The 22,092-nt window shown below is 52.9% G+C and overlaps 4 non-coding genes across 4 annotated transcripts; all 4 read left to right on the top strand.

Moving 5' to 3' along the window:
- Positions 1-579: 579 nt before the first annotated feature.
- Positions 580-651, top strand: TRNAP-UGG. Its single transcript has one exon. It is a non-coding gene; the product is annotated as a tRNA-Pro (tRNA).
- A 10,390-nt stretch (positions 652-11,041) lies between these two features.
- TRNAP-CGG lies at positions 11,042-11,113 on the top strand. The gene has a single exon. It is a non-coding gene; the product is annotated as a tRNA-Pro (tRNA).
- A 2,088-nt stretch (positions 11,114-13,201) lies between these two features.
- Positions 13,202-13,274, top strand: TRNAK-CUU. Its single transcript has one exon. It is a non-coding gene; the product is annotated as a tRNA-Lys (tRNA).
- A 3,761-nt stretch (positions 13,275-17,035) lies between these two features.
- Positions 17,036-17,109, top strand: TRNAK-CUU. The gene has a single exon. It is a non-coding gene; the product is annotated as a tRNA-Lys (tRNA).
- The last annotated feature ends 4,983 nt before the right edge of the window (positions 17,110-22,092 follow it).

Raw genomic sequence — 22,092 nt, 5'->3', positions numbered from 1 at the left:
TGGCTGAGGACAGGAGCCCGGGGTCTGTGCGGGAGACGGGATCCCTTCCTAGGACGCCCGGGCTGGCCTGCTGGGAGGCGGCGGGGTCTCCTCCTCAGGGTCCTGAACTCGGGTTTCACATTGGGTGAAGTTTCTGGGCTGGGGCTCAGCACGCGAGACCCCTGCCTCACGCGGGCCACACAGACCACCTCCCCGCGGGCCGCAGCCCCTGGTCACAGGCTCTCCTCTCGGTGCTGGGGCCGCCTGGAGCCGCTGGGAGCCGGGTGGCCCTTGGGGGAGGCGGCGCCGCGGTGCCCAGGGTGCGGGGTCCACCTCTGTGCGCCTGAGGGCGGGGGTCGTACAGGAGCTCTTCCCGGGGCTGCTCCCCGCGGCGCTGCACCTCCTACCAGCTTCCTGTGATCGAAATCTCCACCTGCGCAACCCTCCCAGATGGGCTAGAGGTTGGGGCGTGGCCGTGACCCGGGCGGGGAGGGGTGGAGGTGGAGCGAAGGCGGAGGCCGGGGAGTGCGTGTGGAGGAGGAGAGTGGAACCGCGGGTGTGGACCTCCAAGGATAGACGTCAGAAAGCTGTCGTCGTCCTGGCTCGTTGGTCTAGGGGTATGATTCTCGCTTTGGGTGCGAGAGGTCCCGGGTTCAAATCCCGGACGAGCCCGCTTTTTTTTTTTTTTTTTTCCGAACACCATCATTTTCTCACGGTGAAGATTGAGGAGCTTCACGGAGTCCCGGCCGCAGGGAACTTGGTCTTTCCGTGGCAGCCGCAGGCGCCGGGGCCGATCCGACTTCCCGCTTCCGTCCGGCTTGCGGCCCCTCGCCTTGCCCGGCTACAGGCAGTACTCGCCTGCGCCTCCTGACCGGAGCCTTCCACCTCGGAGTTCTTTTTTTTTTGAGACGGAGTCTCGCTCCGTCACCCAGGCTGGAGTGCAGCGGCGCGATCTCGGCTCACTGCAAGCTCCGCCTCCCGGGTTCACGCCATTCTCCTGCCTCAGCCTCTCCGAGTAGCTGGGACTACAGGCGCCCGCCACCACGCCCGGTTAATTTTTTTGCATTTTTAGTAGAGACGGGGTTTCACCGTGGTCTCGATCTCCTGACCTCGTGATCCGCTCGCCTCGGCCTCCCAAAGTGCTGGGATTACAAGCGTAAGCCACCGAGCCCGGCTGACCTGGGAGTTCTGAGTGCGCCTAAGGCCTGGCGCTGGGGCAGTGGACCCCAGATCCGGAACCCGAAAGGAGGGCAAACGCCTCCCCCGCCGCGTCTTCCTCTGCAGAAGTGGCCCTAGATCCCGGGTGGCCATGGAACTTGGTCTGGGCGTGTACTTTTCTTTTGAGTGGGACGGTTCTCAGTTTAAATTTCGGACGAGCCCAGGGTTTCGAACCTCCTCTCTCTCTGTCTCTCTCTCTCTCTCTCTCTTTCTCTCTCTCTCTCCTCTTTTATTTTACTTTTTCTGTTGCCCAGGCTGGAGTGCTGAAGTGCAGTGCTGCGATGTCGGCTCCCTGCAAGCTCAACCTCCCACACTCAAAGGATCCTCCCACCTCCACCTCCCGAGTAGCTGGGACTACCGGTGCTCACCACCACACCAGTCTAATTGTGTGTGTGTGTGTGTGTAAAACCGAGGTCTCCCTCTGTTCTGGAGGCTGGTCTCCAACTTGCACTCAAGCAATCTTCTTACCTCGGCCTCCCTCACAAAGTGTTGCAATTACACGCCAGAACCACCATGCTCAGCTCTCTCCTTTTCCTTCCAGGTCCTGGGGTCGCAGCGGCGCGTCCCTCCGGTACATGGAGGGGAAGAGGTGCGGTTCCGGGAGCCTGCGACGCCTCTGGGGAGTCCAAGCCCGGCTCCTAGCCCTTTGCCCTGTTTTCTTCCATTCTGCTGTTGCCCATTCATTAAAGCTCCTTCCTTTGGTTTTGTATTTCTAGGGTCTAAACTTTCTGCTTGGTTATTCTTCACATTTTCTTTTCTTTTTTTTTTTTTTTGAGACAGAATCTCGCTCTTTTGCCCAGGCCGGAGTGCAGTGGCGCTATATCGGCTCACTGCAAGCTCCGCCTCCCGGGTTCACGCCATTTTCCTGCCTCAGCCTCCTGAGTAGCTGGGACTACAGGGGCCCGCCACCGCGCCCGGCTAATTTTTTGTATTTTTTTTAGTAGAGATGGGGTTTCACCGTGTTAGCCAGGGTGGTCTCGATCTCCTGACCTCGTGATCCACCCCCCTCAGCCTCCCAAAGTGCTGGGATTACCGGCGTGAGCCACTGCGCCTGGCCTATTCTTTACATTTTCTACTCCTTTGCTGAGACTTCATATTTTTTCATTTGCATGAAGCGGGGGTTTTAGCTGCTCCTTGAAGCATGTTTATGATGGCCGGTTCACCACCTTTGTCATCCTGTCAGATGATCCAACACCGGTGTCGGTGTCCATCGTCCGTTGATTGACTTTTTTTTTTTTTTTTTTTTTTGAGACGGAGTTGCCCAGGCTGGAGTGCAGTGGTGCCATCTCGGCTCTCTACAACCTCCGCCTCTGGGGTTCAAGCGATTCTCCTGCCTCAGCCTCCCGAGTAGCTGGGATTACAGGCGGGTGCCACCACGCCTGGCTAATTTTTTGTATTTTTAGTAGAGACGGAGTTTCATCATGTTGGCCAGGCTGGTCTCCAACTCCTCACCTCAGGTAATTCACCTGCCTCGGCCTCCCAAAGTGCTGGGATTACAGGCGTGAGTCCCCGCGCCTGCACGCCCGGCCTGATGGACATTTTCAAGCTGGGATTTTCCGGGCTTTTAGAATGACCAGGTCTGCGCTGAGACTCCTTGGGCTGCCAGCAGGAGGGGCGCCTGGGACTGCTCCCCATGTGGACAAAGAGGAAATTGGGCCGATGACCGATGACCGCCAGGCCGCCAGAGGCTGATGCTGGGCCCTGGGTCACAGGTCGAGGTGTCAGGCCTCTGAGCCAAAGCTCAGCCATTATAACCCCTGTGACCTGCACATATACCTCCAGATGGCCTGCAGGAGCCAAGAAGTCTGAAGAAGCCAAAAAAACCACAAAGAAGTAAAACAGCCAGTTCCTGCCTTAACTGATTAACCAACATTACAACATTCTACCATTGTGACTTGTCCCTGCCCTACCTTAGCTGATCAATCGACTTTGTGACATTCTTCTTTTGGACAATAAATCTTATGACCTCCCTACCATGTACCTTGTGACTCCCTCCTCTGCTAACAATAGATAACCACCTTTTACTGTAATTTTCCATTACCTACCCAACTCCTGTAAAGCAACCCGTTCTCCATCTCCCTTTGCTGACTCCATTTTCGGACTCAGTCCGCCTGCACCCAGGTGATTAAAAAAGTTGTATTGCTCACACAAAGCCTGTTTGGTAGTCTCTTCTCACGGACGCGCTTGACAGAAGCCGCCCTGCACTTCCTGTTCCGATCAAACGAAGGAAAGGGGAGGCGAGGAAGAACTGGATCCCAAGTCGAGCGGGTCCGTTTCGTGAGGCGCACACTCAGGACAGACCCTACCCCGCTGCTCTACTCTTTCCCTTCAGTCCCTCCTTCCCGGCCTCCCCTGGCCCCCTGACCCCGCACTGATCATTAATGCAGAAGCAGCGCAGACCAGCAGCCGAGATCGCCTGTAATCCCAGCACTTTGGGAGGCGGAGGCGGGCGGATCACCTGAGGTCGACAGTTCTGAGGTTGGCAGTTCAAGACCAGCCTGACCAAAAGGGAGAAACCTCTGTCATGAGCCGCTTGCCTCCACCGTGCACACAGATCTGCAGGGGAGTGGGAAGAGGCGGGCTCTTTGGGTCATTTGAAACAGTTTGGAGATATGCAGAGGCCGGGCTCAATATTAAGTAGGAATTGGGATTTATATTGGCAGCGAAGTGTGGACCCAGGCCCCTTCGGATCCGCACTTGGGCCCCAGAGAGAGGTTGTTCCTTTCCTCCCCGCCTCCCACTCAGGACCACCCTGAGAGGTCCCAGCCTGGAGCCATGGTTAATGGTCCCTGACTACAAATTCCGCCTGACTGGAGGCTCGGGTTTGAGGTTAAAGGATTCACATTCCGCCCACAACTCGCTGAGATGGGGAGGACAGGGGCTCCCAGATGTCTGGAGACCCTGGCAGGGACTGTGCACCCAGCTGTCTGAATGCCAGAGGCCGGCTCCGCGGGTAGCCATGCCTGTGCCACCTCCTCGGGACTAGAGTTGCCACAGCCTTTGTTCTTTTTTTTGTTTTTTTTGTTTGTTAGTTTGTTTTGTTTTGTTTTTGTTTTTGTTTTTGCAGCACATGTTTTGAGGATTCTGAACATTAGGGTGGGAAGTAAGCATTATCACATCAGCCCGGGTAGCTCAGGTAGCAGAGCAGGAGACCCTTAATCTCAGGGTCGTGGGTTTGAACCCCACGTTGGGCCGAGCTTTTCACCGTTTTTGGTACACAGAATTCAACATCATCACAGGTGACCCAGTTTCCCATGCTTGGCCCCTAACTGGAAGGTAAACTTTCATTGAGTCCCAAGTCAATCCGTGTCCACATCAGAGATTTCAAGACCTCCTCCCAAATTCATCAAGCTGACAACTGGACTGCTGTGTTATCTCTCACAGCCGGTGTCCCAGCACCAGGGTCTCTTAGGAAAAAGAATAGGAGATTTTGCACCCCAGGAACGTCTGTCTGCTCACCTCTAGACTGGGATAGAGAACCTGGATCCCTTTCCTTTAGCACAAGACCCAAAGTTTCTTCCCCTCCCCCAGGAGACTCAGTCCCAGGGCTGGAGGTGGATGTGCTGCTTCGAAGTTCAGCCAAGGGAGAAGGGCCCTCCCACCCAGTTCAGCTGAGACTATGGGTCAATGTAGGGGCCAGCCCTACAGGGTCTGTGGATTTTTCTCCCCTTGAATGGAGACGAGAGACCGTAGAAATAAAGACAAGATAAAGAGATAAAAGAAAAGACAGTTGGGCCCGGGGGGAACCACTACCACCAAGACGCAGAGACAGGTAGTGGCCCCGAATGCCAGGCTGCGCTGTTATTTATTGGATACAAGACAAGGGGGCAGGGTAAGGAGTGTGAGCCATCTCCAATGATAGGTAAGGTCACGTGGGTCACTTGTCCACTGGACGGGGCCCTTCCCTGTATGGCACCCGAGGAGGAGAGAGAGAGAGGAAAGACAGCTTATGCCATTATTTCTGCATTTTAGAGGCTTTTAATAGTTTCACTAATTCTGCTACTGCTATCTAGAAGGCAGTCAGGTGAACAGGATGGAACATGAAAGCAGACCAGGAGCATGACTGCTGAAGCACAGCATCACAGGGAGATGGTTAGGCCTCCAGACCTGACTAATGTGAGTCCGTCCACAAGAGATGGTGGAGTAGCATCTTCTCTCTAAACTCCCCCAGGGAAAGGGAGACTCCCTTTCCCAGTCTGCTAAGTAGCGGGTGCTTTTCCTTGGCGCTGACGCTACCACTAGACCACGGTACGCTTGGTAACTTGCATCTTCCCAGACGCTGGCGTTACCGCTAGACCAAGGAGCCCTCTGGTGGCCCTGTCCGGGCATAACAGAAGGCTCACATGCTTGTCTTCTGGTCACTTCTCACCATGCTCCTCCAGCTCCTATCTCTCTGTATGGCCTCGTTTTTCCTAGGTTATGATTGTAGAGCGAGGATTATTATAATATTTGAATAAAGAGTAATTACTACAAACTAATGATTAATGATACTTATATATAATCATATCTATGATCTATATCTAGTGTAACTCTTGTTATTTTATATATTTTGTTATACTGGAACAGCTCGTGCCCTCGGTCTCTTGCCTCGGCATCTGGGTGGCTTGCCGCCCACTGGTCAACATGGAGAGACCACCTCCCATCTGCTCCACAGTCCCCCGGCTAACTCAGGCTCTTGCGAGAGACACCAGGGCCCCACAAACCAGTATGACCCAGCCATTACTTATCTCTCTCACTGTTTGGATGGCGGCCCTTGTTATTAGGAGACCAGGAGTGCAGCCACCCAGCCCCTCCAAAACATACCTAACAGGTTTTTTGGAGGCGAAGGCAACCCCATGTAGGATGCTAATCCGCCATAAAGATTTCTGATTAATCCCACTTCTGGAACAGCCTCTAAGATTTCCAGCTCATCTATTGTTTCCTGTGTGAGACTAACCATAAATTCTGCCCTTAGGTCAAAACAACCTTGCTGCTATTGCATTTACCATAAATCTCGCCCTTAAGCAAGTGCCTTAAACATTCCTTCTGAAGCACCTACACCCTTTCCCTGTGGTATGTAGACCCTGGGTCTGGGCGGTAAAGGCATGGAGACCCACTATCTTGTCTCCCTGCCACCAGAGACCCAGACGTGGATTCTGTTCATAAGTCCCTATTAAATGTTTCTTTCCTAAGAAAGATGATATGTCAGTCTTTCTCTTCAGCCTAGCACCGTCCTTGGACTTTGGGCGTAGGTTTGCATTATGGTTGTAACCAGCTAAGGTGTGTCTTTGGAATGAGTCAAACCTTGATCTCTGGGCTTTAGAGTGGCTTTGGACACGTTTCCCAGTGGGGGTGCTGAGGCAGTCTGGGGGCCCTGAGGAAGGCAGATCAGAGGCTGGGACAAAAGGCTACAGGTACCTCACCAACCCAGGTCCCAATAATACAGCACTATCGCCTCAGCCTCTGGTCTGAGATTGAATCCCACCTGGAGGATGTTGGCTCATGGGGCCTTATAACCATGACCCTGTGTCACTGCGATACATGGGGAATGGGGCTGGGGTCACTCGTATCCTTGGCCTGTGACGGCTGCAGAGCCAGGGGTGGGTTGGGGACTGGTGCCCACTCTTCTGTCCGAGACTATCAATCCTGGGCATTTTTCAGGGAGGGGATAGGGCTACCCTGTGATTGTCATTGTCTCTTTTTAGAAAGATTGGAGCTATCAGGCCAGGCACGGTGGCTCATGCCTGTAATCCTAGCACTTTGGGAGGCCGAGGCAGGCGGATCACGAGGTCAGGAGATCGAGACCATCCTGGCTAACATGGTGAAACCCCGTCTCTACTAAAAATACAATTAGCCGGGCGTGGCAGCGTGCGCCTGTAATCCCAGCTGCTGGGGAGGCTGAGGCAGGAGAATGGCGTGAACCCAGGGGGCGGAGCTTGCAGTGAGCCCAGATCGCGCCACTGCACCCCAGCCTGGGTGACAGAGCAAGACTCCGTCTCAAAAAAATAAAAATAGAAAGTGAAAAAAAGAAAGACTGGAGCTATCAAATAAAGGCTGAACTAGGTATATTCCAAGAGTACAAGGTTGGCCTTAAATTCAAGAAAATTATCAAAATAATTCATCATATTAACAGAATAAAAAAGAAGTTATGTGGTGATCTTAATGCTTGGAAGGGCGCTTGATGCAATTCTCAACTGTATTAATCGTTTGTTTGTTTTAGAGACAGAATCTTGCTCTGTCACCCAGGCTAGAGTGCAGTGGTGCAATCTCCACTCACTGCAACCTCCACCTCCCGGTTTCAAGCAATTCTCTCTGCCTCAGCCTCTCGAGTAGCTGGAGTAGCTGGGGTTACGGGTGCCCACCACCACATCCGGCTAATTTTTGTATTTTTAGTGGAGTTGGGGTTTCACTGTGTTGGCCAGGCTGGTCTCGAACTCCTGACCTCAGGTGAGCCTCAGCCTCCCAAAATGCTGGGATTACAAGCATGAGCCACCGTGACCAGCCAGAATCTTACTTTGCTACCCAGGCTGCAGCACAGTGGTGAGAACACAGCTCACTGCAGCCTCAACCTCCTCAGCTCAAGCAATACTCCCACCTCATGCACCAGCTAATTTTTTGTGTGTTTTCTGTACAAATGGGGCCTCACTATGTTGCTTAGGCTGGTCTCAAACTCCTGAGCTCAAAGGATCCTCTTGTGAGACATTGCGCCCAGCCCATTATTTTCCTTCTTTGTTTCAACTCCCATCAGTTACCAGTTCCTGGACTGGAATGCTGTTCTCCCTCCTCTTTCTTGACTGGCCCCTTATTTTCTCTCCTGTCTCAGCTTAAATGTCACTCCTAGACTCATTGTTCCCATGTCAGGAACTCATCTATATATGACAACACCCTTATGACAGCCTGTAATTTTTGAAAGTCTATTCATTTTATTTTATTTTTCCAAGACAGGGTCTTCCTGTGTTGCCCAGGCTGCAATGCAGTGGTGTGATCATAGCTAACTGCAGTCTCAGCCTCCTGGACTCAGGAATTCTCCTACCTCAGATTTCCAAGCAGTTGGAACAACAGACGTGTGCCACCACACCCAGCTAATTTTATTTATTTATTTAGATGAAGTCTTATTGTGTCACCTAGGGTGGAATGCAGTGACGCGAACTCAGCTCATTGCAACCTCCACCTCCCGGATTCAAGCGATTCTCTTGCCTCAGCCTCCCGCGTAGCTGGGATTACAGGCGTATGCCACCATGCCAGACTATTTTTTGTATTTTTAGTAGAGACAGGGTTTCACCATGCTGGCCAGGCTTGTCTTGAAGTCCTGACCCCTAGTGATCCACTCGCCTCAGCCTCCTAAAGTGCTGGGGTTACAGGCATGAGCCACCGTAGCCGGCCTGATTGATTTATTTAAATTTAGCTACCGGGTCTTTCTATGTTGCCCAGGATGGTCTTGAGCTCCTGGGATCAAGTGATCCTCCTCGGCCTCCCAAAATGCTGGAATTACAGATGTGCATCATTGGGCCAGCCTATTTACTTTTTATTTTAAAATAATTATAGATTCACAGTAAGTGGCCAAAAAGAAAAAAAAAGTACAGAAATCTCTTGTGTAGCATTCACCCAGTTTCCCCTAAAACTTCCATAACTGTGGCTCAGAATCAACGCCAGAAAATTAACACTGGCTGTTTTTTCAAACGTATTTTTTCTTGGTTATTGTCAGTTTTCACTTTGAACTGTGTGCTCTTTATTTTGTGCCCACCACTGTGCCCACCAAAAAATTAGGTGCATGCTTTAACACATGATGCCTGTGATCTTTGAGAATAAAACATTTGACTCCATGTAGATAAATGTAGACCTGACTTGTTCTTTTTTGTTTTATTTTATTTTATTTGAGATGGAGTCTTGCTCTGTCACCAGGCTGGAGGGCAGTGGCCCCATCTGAGCTCACTGCAACCTCCACCTCCGTATTCAAGCGATTCCCCTGCTTCAGCCTCTCTAGTAGTTGAGACTACAGGCATGCGCCGCCACGCCTGGCTAATTTTTTGTATTTTTAGTAGAGATGGGGGTTTCACCATATTGGGCAGGCTGGTCTTGAACTCCTGACCTCGTGATCCGCCCCCCTCGGCCTCCCAAAGTGCTGGGATTACAGGCGTGAGCCACAGCGCCCGGCCGACTTGTTCTTTTTAAAAAAATTAAAATATGGTCTTGGGTCTTTTATTTTGGAAGAGGGGTGTTAACTTCAGAACCGTCCTAGGTTCAGTTCAGATCCCCGGGAGGGAAGGAGGTTGAAGAGAGAAGGAAGTTAGGCCTCTGAGACCATTGCGCCCGGGAATCTGGGAGGCGGGGTGACCAGGTGCCCGCCTGCCCCCGCCCAGTACAGAGGCTCCTGCCCGGGGAGGCGTCCATCGCGTTCGCTTACTTCTCTAGACCAACAAGCGAGGGACGCGGAGACTGAGATGGCTGCGGCCACCGGGCCTCCAGACACCGTCTTCATTCACTCCCACCCTCAGTCAAGCACCTGTACCCGCAGTCCTTCCCTAAAAGAAGAAAAACGGCCGGTCGCGCGCTGTCCAGGGTACTCAGTCCTGGATCCAGGAGGTGGCTGGCGGTGGAGCTGATTTCCGGGTTCCTAAACCCGGGCCAGGGGCCCAAGGCCCCGCCTGGTGGGGTGGCATCCTGCAGTTTGAGAAACCGAAGAAGGTAGGAGAGGAAAAGCCCCGGCTTTTCCTGTGAACGATTCTTTCATTCGCTCCATTCTTGTTCTTGCGCGCTGGATTTCCCAGGCTAACACAAACAACAGCTGATCACGGCAGGCTGGGCTCCTCTGGGAGTCGCACCGGGGCCTCTCGCACCCAAAGCGAGAATCACACCTTTAGACTAACAGGCCTCGGTGGCGGGAAGCTCCATCTTTACTCCCCCGGCCCTTTATCTTTCTGGAACCCAAGACTTTGTATTCTCCGCTCTCCATGAACGTCGATGCCAGCGCTGGGAGCGTGGCCGGGAGCCCACGATCGCGGCAGCGAGAAGCCCAACCAGAGGGGAGGAGGGAGTCCCCGGAGTGGGACAGCGCTCAGGTCTGGGGTGGGGTTGATCTAGGGCAAAATAGGGCGGGCGGCCTGTGGCGATGGGCAGGACCCTCTCGCCCACCACACGCGGAGCCCGCTGGATCCTCTCCACATCCAGGCCGTGTCCACCGGCTTTCCAACCTGCTCACGTTCTTAAAGAAGGATCCAGAAGGTGTTGTGGTATTGGCCCATCAGGATCTGAACCTGAGGCCCACTCTCACCCTAATCATAACCCCAAAGCCACCAGCGCGTGGAGAGAGAGTGAGAGCGAAACAGAGACGGAGAGAGTGTGTGTCGCTGTCATGCCCTTTGCCGTCGCTGCTCATCCCCAGTGACCTCCTGGAACTTTTTCAGCTCTTGATGACAGGAAGAGACGGGGGCAGAGCTAACGTCTGAGTCAGGGCAGAGGCGCTGGGCTCCATCCAAGGGAGGCCATGCGGGCGCCTCTGGGATGGAGCCAATCACCGGCGCAGTCGCATGGAAGGTAGGCTGGCTGCTCAGCCATCCTCCCAGGGCAAGGTCTTGGGTATGAGTCAGCAGCCCCAGGTGTGAGCGCAGAGCCGGTAACCCCGGCGCAGGGGAAAATACAGCGGGGAGCCCCAGGCTACAGGCCTGACCCTGAGCAGCCCCTACCGAGCCCAGTGTGGATGGGCTCTGTCTCCACAGGGCTGGTTCACCAGGGTCTCCCCGCAGCGACCCCAGAATTCTGCCAATCACTTGGGTAGGGCAATGAGCTCTATCCACTTCGGAATCGGCCGACTCGCGCCGGATTGGAGGCAGGCGTCTGAAATGTCAGCGGAAGTGCACGCATGGGAGGCTCGTTGGTCTAGGGGTATGATTCTCGCTTCGGGTGCGAGAGGTCCCGGGTTCAAATCCCGGACGAGCCCTAGAAGAGGTTACTTTCCCCTCGTCATTTTAGAGAATATGGAGCTTGAAAATTGGGGACCGAGCCTGAAGCCTCATCCACCAGTCGCATTGCTCTGCTTCAGGTAGGTCCGGGTCTGTGCCTCAGCTGCAAGGGACCAGGATGCTCCTGAGGCTGGCCTGGTAGGCACTTGCCTCAGCCTCGCTGGAGCCCCGTGCCCTTCTCCTTCCCAGCCCCAGACCAGAGAAGCTGTACCCTCTGCAGCCCGGGTCGCTGAGCTCCACGTGGGCTCCGGGTATGGGGGAGGCCGGTGGTTGGGTTCTGAGTGATCGTGTGAGGTGCACGATCTGGGCGGGCCCTGGAGAGTTATTCATTCCTCGACCTCCCCTCCTTGCCCTAGAAACCCACATCTCTGCAGGCCAAGGCGGAGTCACAGACGAAGCTCATTGAGAGCAGGTCAAAGCTGTGTGACCCGATGGCCCCCTGCTGCGCTGGCCAGGAAGGTAGCCAGAGCCACATATGGCTATTAAACACCTGAAATATGACTGGTCCACTTGAGATGTGCTGCTGTGAGTACAAAATACACATCGGGATTTTGAAGACGTCGTACCAAAAAAATAAGATATCTCATTCTCTCATTACACATGGAAATTAGATTTTGTGTCTATAGTATTGAATAATATACACACATATGAAAAATATATATATTTATACATGTTTATATATTATATGTAGTATATATGTATCATATAATTATATTAATAATATGATTATATCATAATAATATAATTGTATTATATAATTATACTTTTCTTTGAGACAAGGTCTCGCTCTGTCGCCTAGGTTGGAGTGCATTGGCACCATCTTGGCTCACTGCAACCTGTGCCTGCAGGGTTCAAGAGATTCTCCTTCCTCAGCTTCTGAATAGCTGGGAGTATAGGTGGGTGCCACCACTCCTGGCTAACTTTTTTGTTGTTGTTGTTGAGACGGACTCTCACTCTGTCTCCCAGGCTGGAGGGCAGCAGTGCGATCTTGGTTGGCTCACTGTAACCTCCGCCTCCTGGGTTCAAGTGATTCTCCTGCCTCAGCCTCCTGAGTAGCTGGGATTACACCACACCTGGCTAACGTTTTGTACTTTTAGTAGAGACAGGGTTTCACCACACTGACCAGGCTGGTCTCAAACTTCTGACCTTGTGATCTGCCCACCTCAGCCTCCCAAAGTGCTGGGATTACAGGTGTGAGCCACCATGCCTGGCCCTACTTTTTGTGTTTTTAGTAGAGACGAGTTTTCACCATGTTGGCCAGGCTGGTCTCAAACTCCTGGCCTCGAGTGACCCGCCTGCCTTGACCTCCCAAATTGCTAGGATTAAAGGTGTGAGTCACTGGGAGACCACACCTGGCTAATTTTTAAAATTTTTTCATAAAAACAGGGTCTTGCTATATTGCCCAGGCTGATCTTGGACTCCTGGCCTCAAGTGATCTGCCCACCTTGGCCTCCCAAAGTGGCTGGGATTATGGGTGTGAGCCACTGTACCCGATCTACGTGTCCTCTTCTCAATGTTTCTCTTCCCAGCATTTGGGCCCAGACAGAGAGGAACATCTGTGGAGACCACGTCCCAGGTGGCTCTAAGGCAGGTGGGACTTCCGCAGCTCTGCTCCTGCCTCCAAAGCGCCCCAGGCAAGGTCAGCGACCCCTGAGCGCTGTAACCCCAGCCCCTGATTTTGCTCCACAACAACGTCCTTAGGGCTCGGATCCAGGGCCTGGCTAACAAAGAAACAAGCAGCCATGACTCAGCGACCCCAGACCACAAACTGCCCCAGCAAGCAGGAAGCCCCGAGGCCTGTTTGAGGTGGCAGAGAAGGGGACGTGGTTCCTTGGCCACCGCGGCTCAGGTGAGTTGCCCACAGTCCTGGGATTCGAGCCCCACTCCTGCCCTCCATTTCCTCAGGTCGTAACTCTAGATCTTTGGCTGGTCTAGGGAACTCAGCCCCAGAATCCGGAGTCCTTATTGACATAGGGGATGTTGGAAATCGGAGAAGGCCTGATAGGAGCAGCTGAGTCACCTAATGCCTCGGATCCAGGGTAAAAGAACATCACCTGTCACTACCTGCCCGACTAGCTCAGTCGGTAGAGCATGAGACTCTTAATCTCAGGGTCGTGGGTTCGAGCCCCACGTTGGGCGGAATCTGCCTTTTGAAGGGAGTTCTTTCATAGCTCAAGCCTTGTAGGGCTTGTAAGCAACACAGAATCCTCTTTGGAGAGATCTCGAGAAAACTTCCCAGCTGCCTCATTGCGTGAGGAGGAGGGTCCTCTGTTCTAGATCTCTGACTTTGGTTTGGGAGGACGCATTCTGTCTCACGTTTTCCACCTGGGGCCTTCCTGCCTTACCCGTGACTTGGCTTTGGCGGGGGAGAGTCCCCTCCACACCTCACTCTGAATGAGAGTCACATCTTTTCCATGGGTGGGTGGTAAGATTATCATACACGGGGTTGCTCAACTGGGCGATACCACAGGGGGAATGTCGGAACTCCTCCATGGGAATCCCAAGGGCGATGTTTTGTCTCTGGAGGAGGAAGGGAGCAGGCAAGGGGCTGGGCAGAAAGGCCCCAGGCCGCAGGAGGCAGGTCCTAATGTCCCATTGTCCCACTGACCGAGGGACTACAGCTCCACCCCAGTTCCTGGCAGAGGAACTGGCTTGGATTTCAAACCTCCCCAAGCCTCCTCAGCTTTGCAAATGAAGGGGCTCAAGGCAGTGCCCTGACCCTGGGGTAGCCAGGAGGAGCAGGCTGGCTGAGGTCCTGCCATAGAGCATCTGTCTGCCACAGCCCGTCAGGGATCCAGGCCCCGACCCGGCCTCTGAAGGCCCCCACAGCCTGGGAATGGGTGAAAGGGGCTGAAGACCTTGGTCTGCCTGCCTCTAGGTCCAGCTCTGTTTCGGCTTGAGACGCTCCTCTCCATGCACATCGGGCCTCTAAGGGAGGCGGGGACTCAGAGCTAAAGCTCTTACTCCAGGACTTCACCCCGTGTTTAGCAGCCTTTTAGGGCCCTGGACCTGTGAGTTTGACTGAGACCTCTTACCAGCCCATTGTGGGGCCAGTACGGCAAATAAGAAACAGACATGTTTGTATTATTATTATTATTATTTTGAGACGGAGTCTCACTCTGTCGCCCAGGCTGGAGTGCAGTGGCGCGATCTCGGCTCACTGCAAGCTCCGCCTCCGAGTTCAGGCCATTCTCCTGCCTCAGCCTCCCAAGCAGCTGGGACTACAGGCGCCCGCCACACGCCCGGCTAATTTCTTGTTTTTTGGTGTGTTTCTTTTTTTTTTTTTTGAGACGGAGTCTGGCTCTGTTACCCAGGCTGGAGTGCAGTGGCGTGACCTCGGCTCACTGCAAGCTCTGCCTCCCCGGTTCACGCCATTCTCCTGCCTCAGCCTCCCAAGTAGCTGGGACTACAGGCGCCCGCCACCACGCCTGGCTAATTTTTCGTATTTTTAGTAGAGACGGGGTTTTCACCGTGTTAGCCAGGATGGTCTCGATCTCCTGACCTCGTGATCCGCCTGCCTCGGCCTCCCAAAGTGCTGGGATTACAGGCATGAGCCGCTGCTCCCGGCCTCGGACAGTTCTTTTAGGGGTAGAGGGAAAGACGACAGGACCAGGCTCCCCATCCCTCATCTGCACCCCACAAATATGGCCCCACAAAATCCAGGCTCTCAAAGGCCCCAGCTTACACATCTGTAATGTGAGGATAATGGCAATTAAAAGATTAATTCGAGTATTAAAATTACTTCATTGTTTGGTAAAGCATGTAGAACAGTGCTTGAAGACTTCCACATTAACTCTTGGCTGCTCACCCTATACATTTCAGACTTGCCCAAACACGTGTGCCAATTCATGTAAATAAATCTAATAAAAATAGCAGGCCGGGCGCGGTGGCTCACGCCTGTAATCCCAGGACTTCGGGAGGCCGAGGCGGGTGGATCACGAGGCCAGGAGATCCAGACCATCCTGGCTAACACGGTGAAACCCCGTCTCTACTAAAAATACAAAAAATTAGCTCGGGGTGGTGGTGGGCGCCTGTAGTCCCAGCTGCTTGGGAGGCTGAGGCAGGAGAATGGCATGAACCCGGGTGGCGGAGGTTGCAGTGAGCCGAGATCGCACCACTGCACTCCAGCGGGCTACAGAGCGAGAATCCGTCTCAAAAAAGAAAAAAAAAAGCAACACATCCATGCACGTGTACACATAGGCGTCATCCGTCTCAAACATCTCTTCTAATGGTTTTGTTTCTTTCCAGAGCCTAGCTGACACCGCACATCCTCTAGGTGTTTGATATTGTGATTCGCCAGCGCAGGAAGAAGTAAAAAACCAGAAAGCCCAGGTGGAAGGCCCAGTGCTGGGGCCGAACGTGAGGGGTCACCCCGTACACGCTCCCCTCTGGCTGCTGAAAAAACCTGCTGAGGTTAGAGCTGCCCTCAGCCCCTCCCACTTTTTCTTTTCTTCTTTAAAGTGCTGGTTTCCTGTCCGGATCGCCTTCCCCCGGGCGGCAAGGCCCGACCAGCACGGCAGCATAACAGCCTGCCCCAGTGTGGCTAGCTAGGTGGGTCGAGATGAGACTCCATCCTCCCACTCCCCACTCTCAGGAATGTGCCTTGAGCCCTCTCAGGCATCTCCCTTATACTTTGGACGTAGGCTTTGAGGAGCGCCCCCTCCTGGCTGAACTCTGGGGTCCTGGAAGAAATAGGACATCAGCGTGGAGGGAGAACAGAAGAGCCAGGAAAAACAGAGTCCACGGGGCGCCTGAAGCCGCCGCCCCCACAGCATTGCTAAGAAGGAGACTCGAACCTGGGGAGATGCATGTGCTGAGGGCTCCGGGGGCATTTTTTTTTTTTTTTAATTTTTATTTTTTCTGAGACAGGGTCTTGCCCTGTTGCCGAAGCTGGAGTGCGATGGTGCAATCAGCTCACTGCAGCCTCAACCTCCCAAACTCAACGGATCCTCCCACCTCAGCTTCCCGAGTAACTGGGACTCCAGGCGCGCGCCACCACGCCTGGCTAATTTTTAAATTGTTATTTTTTTAGAGACGGGGGTCTCACTATGTTGCCCAGGCTAGTCCCCAACCCCTGGGCTCAAGCGATCCTACCCCCTCGGTCTTCCAAAGTGCTGGGATCACAGGCGTGAGCCACCGAACCCGGCTAGGGGATTCTTCTGCAGCCGAACAGCAGCGGCAAAGGCTAAGGGTCCTAGAAAGGAACGGGAAACCGTCACCTGCCCAGGTGGGACGCGAGGCACGGAACCCAGCGCGGGAGGCCGCTGGGTCACGGAGGTTTCCTGTCTGCTTCCCGCCGTCACTGCCGGCCGCCTCCCACCTTCTCCCGGCCCCCTGCGCCCCAGCCCAGCCCAGCCCACCTATCCCTGGTGGGGACACGGTTTTCTTCCCGGGGCGCCTCGCAGCTCCTGCAGTCCCTCCCTCTTCCCCACCCCCACCCCCACACTTTGGGCAGGAGTCACAACAATTTCTTGCCCCAGTTTGGCCGCTCCGGCTCTGTGCCACACCCTCCAACGGGGCTGGATGCCCAGGGTCTGCTGCCTCCATGGGATCTGGCTAGGCTCGAAGTTGGGGCTCAGCAAAGGTATTTCGCGTGAATAAGGAATCCACAGGTCAGACCCGCTTCTACGGCCCTGAGTCGGGGCGGGTGCCTGGGCCAGGCACCCTGGCACTCAGGAGGTGCCAGGCTGGGGGCGTCCGCGGGTGGGCCTCTGACGCAGAGAAGGACCCGGATCCAGCCACCGTCGGGGGCCACCGGCTGCGCCTCGCCTTTGGGGCAGGCCTGAGGGCAACGCTTACTGCGCAGCAACTGTGTTCTACAGTGTAGTCCCGACACCGACGGCTCCTGGTCCTGGACTCTGCTTTAATCTAGAAATCCACTAAGGTAACATCTGCGTGTTGCCCGGCTAGCTCAGTCGGTAGAGCATGAGACTCTTAATCTCAGGGTCTGTGGGTTCGAGCCCCACGTTGGGCGCTGCCTTTTACTGCGAGCATCACCACAAGGATAGCATTGTGAGTTTCTGTTCCAGCTGGGTCGATTTTCTTCTCTCAGTCATCTGCCCCTGGCGATGCAAGACTTGGTGAAAGCAGCTGCCTGCTCATCACAGGAAACCATCCGGGGTTCCTGAGCTGGGGGGCATTTACTCCAAGTATCGCTGTCGACCCCTTATGGGGGCCCATGGACGCGGTTCCCACCTGGAAGACCCGGAGAACAGCGGTTCCTTGCTCTTGTTAGCAGCGGCTGTGAGGAAGCTGCCCACTAAGGTTTTCCTCTTCTGGGACCACAGCAAGACTGTGCCCCATTAAAAGAAGAAAGTCTGAGAACGTGGGTTTGTCCAGGATTGGACTCTCTTGCACCCTAAGGAACAATCACAGCCTAGACCAAGGAGCCGCCCACAAAGCCTTTCTCCACCCATCTCTGGCCGTCCTTATGCCCGGCTCCATCCTTGTCCAGCAACACTGCTCAGACGCTGATCCCCAGGGGGTCGTGTAGTCATGTCAAGGGGTTTGACTAGGGTCCCATCGAGTACAGGGGGATGGGGATCCCAATGTTCACCAGTTTGGGAGTCCCAGTGTCTAGCTTCCCTGTCTCCCCCTCAGATTAAAGGCCTCCCGCCCAGGGAGGTGGGTGCCGGATTCTCCCAGAGGTGCCCAGTGCAGTCAGAGGGAGCGGGTCTTTGGGAGGCCAGGCTCTAATCTCCCCAGTTGCCTGACCTCCCTCCACCCTGCAACCACAGGATTTCACAGGATCTCTCCTGTGAAATCTAGGGCAGGGGGTGCCTGCATGCAGAGTTCTGAGGCTGGTGATGGAGTGGTCAGAGAATGGGATGTTTGGCTGGGCGCAGTGACTCGCTCCTGTAATCCCAGCACTTTGCGAGGCCAAGGCGGGCAGATCACGCGGTCAGGAGATCAAGACTATCCTGGCTAACACGGTGAAACTCCATCTCTACTAAAAATACGAGAAATTACCCGGGCGTGGTGGTGGGCGCCTGTAGTCCCAGCTACTCAGGAGGCTGACGCAGGAGAATGGCGTGAACCCGGCAGGCAGAGCTTGCAGTGAGCCGAGATCGCGCCACTGCACTCCAGCCTGGGCGACAGAGTGAGACTCTGTCTCAAAAAAAAAAAAAAAAAAAAGAGAGAATGGGATGTTCAACATTAACAGTAGATGTAGCTAACGTTCTTTAAGCTCACCGTGCCTAGCACTCTTCTAAGCTCTTTACATATTGAATTCCTGGCTTCAAGCGATTCACCTGCCTCAGCCTCCCAAAGTTCTGAGAATACAGGCTGAGCCACCACACCCAGCCCCTTTCTGTGCCTTAACTTGTTCAGTCTTCACTGCTATACCCTTATAAGTGCATTTTCAGACAAAATTGAAAATAGAGTATTTGTTTCTTCCTTTCTTTTTTTTTTTTTTTTGAGACGGAGTATTGCTCTGTCGCCCAGGCTGGAGTGCAGTGGCTCGATCTCGGCTCACTGCAAGCTCCGCCTCCCGGGTTCACGCCATTCTCCTGCCTCAGCCTCTCCGAGTAGCTGGGACTACAGGCGCCCGCCACCACGCCCGGCTAATTTTTTGTATTTTTTAGTAGAGACGGGGTTTCACCGTGGTCTCGATCTCCTGACCTCGTGATCCGCCCGTCTCGGCCTCCCAAAGTGCTGGGATTACAGGCGTGAGCCACCGCGCCCGGCCTTCCTTTTTTTTTTTTAATCGGGGCTCCAGAGATCCTCCTGCCTTGCCCTCCCAAAGTGCTGGGATTACACCCAGGCCAAGTTTCCTTTTTTTTTTTTTTTTTTTTTTTTTTTTTTTGGAGATGGAGTCTCACTGTGTCGCCCAGGCTGGAGTGCAGTGGCACAATCTTGGCTTACTGCAACCTCCGCCTCCTGGGTTCAAGCGATCCTCCTGCCTCAGCTCCCCTAGTAGCTGGGACTACAGGCGCATGCCACCATGCCCTGCTAATTTTTGTATTTTTAGTAGGGACGCAGTTTCACCACTCCTGACCTCAGGTGATCCACTTGCCTCGGCCTCCCAAAGTGCTGGGATTAAAGGCAGGAGCCACTGCGCCTGGCCTGAATTTCCTCTTCTAATAAGGACTCCAGTCATATTGGATTAAGGCCCATCCTAATAACCTCATTTTGTCTTAATTACCTCTTTAAATACCCAGTCTCCAAATACAGCCACATTCTGAGGGACTGAGAGTTAGAATTTCAACATGTGGATGGTGGACAGTCACAACTCACCTCATTAAAGTGAACATTGTGTACATGATTTAGTATGAACATATGTCTTAAATTTCCTTGAGCGTAGGAGTGGAATTCCACTTAAGAATGGAATTTGGGGGTCATTTGATAGTTCTGTGTTTAACATTTTGAGGCTATTATTCACAGTGGCTGGATTATTTTATATTCCCACCAGGCTGACCGAGGGCTTGCATCCTAGAAAAGTAGTAATAGATTTACATAAATATTTTGCATCCAAAAATATTTATTGTGAGATTATACTTAAAAACCAGGAAACAGGCTGGGCGTGGTGGCTCACGCCTGTAATCCCAGTACTTTGGGAGGCCGAGGCGGGCGGATCACGAGATCTGGAGTTCGAGACAAGCCTGGCATTGTGAAACTTCGTCTGTACCAAAACTACAAAAATTACCCGGGCGTGATGGCGCGTGCCTGTAGTCCCAGCTACTGGAGAGGATGAGGCAGAAAAATGGCTTGAACACGAAAGGTGGAGGTTGTAGTGAGCTGAGATCACGTGCCACTGCATGCCAGCCTGGGCAACAGAGCGAGACTCCGTCTCAAAAAACAAATGGAAACAATCTACTTGCCCCAAAATAGGGGATAGATTAAATGAAATTATCATAAATCCAAAATGGAGGATAATGTCATAAAAAATAATGTTATATAATGATGATCCCATCTGTGTAAAACTCTAGAAAATTCAAAATAATACAGTGACAGAAAGCAGAGAGTGATGGACTGCCAAAACTTACCAAATTGTACACTTTTATTTTTTTAAATGGAGTCTCACTCTGTTGCCCAAGCTGGAGTGCAGTGGCGTGATCTGGGCTCACTGCAACCTCTGCCTCCCAGGGTTAAAGCGATTCTCCTGCCTCAGCCTTCTGTGTAGCTGGGAACAGGCACGTGCCATCACACCGAGCTAATTTTTGTATTTTTAGTAGAGACGAGGTTTCACCATGTTGGCCAGGCTGATCTCCAACTTGTTAGATATGAATTCCAAATTTCTTTTCAAAGATTCAATATGTCAGTATGTTCAATTCTTTACACTCTACTTTTAAACTTAACTTCCTCATAAAGCAACCTTTTTCGATTACCTACTCCACCCTGACTCATTCGATTACCTGCTCTGTAATAACCACTTTTCCCGCCAAACCATTCGCTCCGTCACTCTCTTTAAATTATCCAGTCGGAATTAGTTTAGCCTGTGCGGTCTAACCCTAGCCAATAGGGGAATGACACAGCAGCACGGGCCATGTTCAAAAGGGATAAGAACTCCTTCCCCTCCCTTGTCCAAGTGTGCTCTCACCACTGCTCCATCTGTAAGGGCACACCCTTCTGTAGAAGTATCTTGCCTTGCTGAGAATTAAAAAGAAAATTTTATTTTTTAGTGCTATTTCTTTTGCGGCACCAAAACTTTATATATAACAAACTCCTGACCTCAAGTGATTCGCCCACCTCCGTCTCCTGAAGTGTTGGGATTACAGGTGTGAGCCACCGTGCCGGGCCTACAACCAGCAATTCTTGATCCTTCACACCGACTCTCGCTGTCCTCCAAGATTTTTCCTCTTTACCTATAGGGTCTCCAGGACTCCATCCACAATCCCTTGCGAGCCCTGCAGGGAAACTGGAGGGCACTGGCTTCCCCACCTTTACTCCCCACAGTTGCTCCTCAGGACCACAGAAACGGAAGGGACCAAGCCCCTAACCTAGAATGTTAGTGATTTTAGAAGGAAAAAACTTTGGGCTTATTCAGGACTAGAACCTGAGATCTCTTACACCTTATGTGAAAAGCGTGCCTGAGTCAGCCTTGATGGCACATTCCTATAATCCCAGAACTTGGGTAGTCTGAGATGGGAGGATCACTTGAGCCCAGGAGTTCAAGACCAGCCTGGGCAACAAAGAGGGAACTCATCTCTGCTATTACTACTGCTACTACAAAAAATAAATAGCCAAGCATTGTGGCTTGGCGTGTAGTCTCAGCTACCTGAGAGGCTGAAGTGGAAGGACTGCTCGAGCCCAGAAGGTCGAGGCTACAGTAAGCTGTGAATCACTGTACTCCAGCCTGGGTGACAGGGTGACACCCTATCTCAAAATTTCAGAAAAAGCAAAAAAGAAAAGCAGGCCTACTGATCGGTGCCTCTTTCTTTCTTTCTTTCTCTTCCTCCCTTCCCCTCCCTCCCTCCCTCCCTCCCTCCCTCCCTCCCTCCCTTCTTTTTTTCTTTCTTTCTTTCTTTCTTTCTTTCTTTCTTCTTTCTTTCTCTCTCTCTCTCTCTCTCTCTCTCTCTTTCTTTCTTTCTTTCTTTCATTCTTTCTTGAAACACAGTCTCGTTCTTGTCACCCAGGCAGGAGTGCAATGGCGTGATCTTGGTTCACTGCAACTTCTGACTCCTGGGTTCAAGCGATTCTCCTGCCTCAGCCTCCCAAGTAGCTGGGATTACAAGTGCCTGCCACCATGCCTGCCTAATTTTTGTATTTTTAGTGGAGACGGGGTTTCACCATGTTGGCCAGGCTGCTCTTGAACTCCTGATCTCAGACGATCCACCCACCTCGGCCTCCCTAAGGGCTGGGATTACAGGCGTAAGCCACTGTGCCCAGCCCAGTGCCACTTTCCTCAGTGGGCTCCAAGTGACCTTACAACTTGACCTATCTCAGAAGGCCAGGTCTGGATTTTGAGTGGTGTTCCTTGCACCAGCATTAAGGAGCACACCCAAGGAGTTGTGCCAAT

The sequence above is a fragment of the Nomascus leucogenys genome, chromosome 18 (assembly GCF_006542625.1).
Source record: "Nomascus leucogenys isolate Asia chromosome 18, Asia_NLE_v1, whole genome shotgun sequence".
Classification (NCBI taxonomy): domain Eukaryota; kingdom Metazoa; phylum Chordata; class Mammalia; order Primates; family Hylobatidae; genus Nomascus; species Nomascus leucogenys.
This window is presented reverse-complemented; position numbering and strand designations above follow the sequence as displayed.